Genomic DNA, 2,173 nt, shown 5'->3' on the forward strand with positions numbered 1-2,173 from the left:
GGGCCTTCGGGGAGTCCACGAGGCAGGGGGGCGCGCCCCCACCCTCGTGGGGCCCTCGTGACTCCCTTCCGGTAGATTTTTGTTCCAGTAGTTTTCATATTTTCCAGATAAATTCTCCGTTGATTTTCATCGCATTCCGAGAACTTTTATTTCTGCACAAAAACAACACCATGGTAGTTCTGCTGAAAACAGCGTCAGTCCGAGTTAGTTCTAATCAAATCATACCAAAATCATATAAAACTACTGTAAACATGGCATGAATACTTCATAAATTATAGATACGTCGGAGACGTATCAATGATACCTCCGGCAACAAACTTGTCCGGTAGCATACAGTTTAAGTGCTCAAGTTCTCTAGCAAATGACTGTATCTCATGAGCTTGCTCAACCACGGAGCGCTCTTCAGTCATCTTGTAGTCATAGAATTGCTCCATGATGTACAACTCAGTGCCGGCATCCGAGACCCCAAACTTGGCCTCGAGTGCGTCCCACATATCTTTTCCATTGTCAATTGATGCATAAGCATCAACTATGTTCTCACCAAGAACACTAAAGAGAGCAGCCTTAAACAGAGTATCCATTTTCCGAAAAGCTTGTTCCTGTTGGGCATCATACTCCCGTTCAGGTTTGCCAAGCGGGGCGTCATAGCAACTCATGGTTTGAAACCATAAGACTACTCTCACGTGCCACCTCTTATAGTGGATACCCTCAAACATAGGAGGTCTCATGGAAGCAGCAAAACCACTTGGGGTAAATTGCCTATAATAAGGTTTTTGGATTGTTGGAAATATGAGCAATTTACTGAATGATTTTATTAACAGAAATACTAGATAAAGCATGACTAGTATGGCAGTGATAAAACAAGTCATGCGATTTGACAAAGGGAAGGTTAACAGCATCTTCATATATGAACTGTAACAGAGTCTAACATATCTAGGGCAAACACTAGAACAAGGAACTGTAGCAGGATCTCTAATGGACATGGGCCCTTCTCCCGTACAGGACTCAAATAGGTGGAGTTTCGGAGGCCTACTGTCCCGGCGTGCACCGCAGTGCTCAGGAACTTTGTGGCGAGAGGAAGAGGATCTTCGTATACCCGTAGTGCGTGGCAAAATTTAGACATCGGCTCGGCTCATTCCCGTAACCCGCGGCACGTCGCGACGAGGCGGGCAGCGGAGGAGCGCCCGTGGATGTCCCTCTTGTTCTCATGCTCATACAAGTGGGAAAAGATCCTCCCTTATAAGGAGGTCCAACTCCCACTAAACTAGCAATGTGGGACTAAACTTTAGTAGTATCCCTTGCCTTGCATGAATGGGCTAAGTGAGCCTTTAGGATTTATTTAGGAATTTCTGAAATAGTTATTGGGCTGTCCCAAAATACACTAAATTCCAGCAGGTATTACTCTCTACTTTACAGCTTCTGCTGATCTCACTCAACTCTTATCTCGTATGTGTCAGAATTATACATTAGATATTAATTATTTTGGTTGGGTGACATGCGATGCTAGTTCCAAGACTTGCAATTACGAAGGGGAAAATGCGCAAAAAAAAAGAAAAAAAATGTGCAAAATACTACAAAGATTAATTGAAATGTAATATAGTCATTACAGCGCCAAAGCAAAACATTACAATACATTTATGCTAGTTGTTGTTTATCATAGTGAAAATTATAGAAACAAATTTTAACTATTGCAAATATAACGATGCTTGTATAGGCTGAAGCGCAACATTATACAATGTTATGATACTTATTTTTCCGCATCGGAATTTTGCTTGGGGCTTGGCTCCCACTATGCCTAAATCCTGGCTCCGCCCCTGCCAACGAGGACGAGGACTTGCTGGATGTGCTGCTCAGGCTGCACATGGAGGAATCCTTGCCATATCCTCAAACTTTAGAGGGAATAGGCGTCATCATATTTGTCAGTACTGTTACAAATACCTTCTTCTATTTGTTTTTTGTCAAAGGAGGATAAACCTCATGAGTCGCACATAGTCATTTATTGGATTATTAATCATTATCTGCCGCATCCTCTCGACACGTTTGTTGAAAATATTATGTTTCATCTACTATATTATTTTCACTATTGATGCTAAATATGTACGTCTCATATAACCCGCAACAATTGTTTGCTGGTGGCACTGAGACCTCTAGAATAACAATGGAGTGGGCTATG

The sequence above is a fragment of the Triticum aestivum genome, chromosome 2D (assembly GCF_018294505.1).
Source record: "Triticum aestivum cultivar Chinese Spring chromosome 2D, IWGSC CS RefSeq v2.1, whole genome shotgun sequence".
NCBI classification, from domain to species: Eukaryota; Viridiplantae; Streptophyta; class Magnoliopsida; order Poales; family Poaceae; genus Triticum; species Triticum aestivum.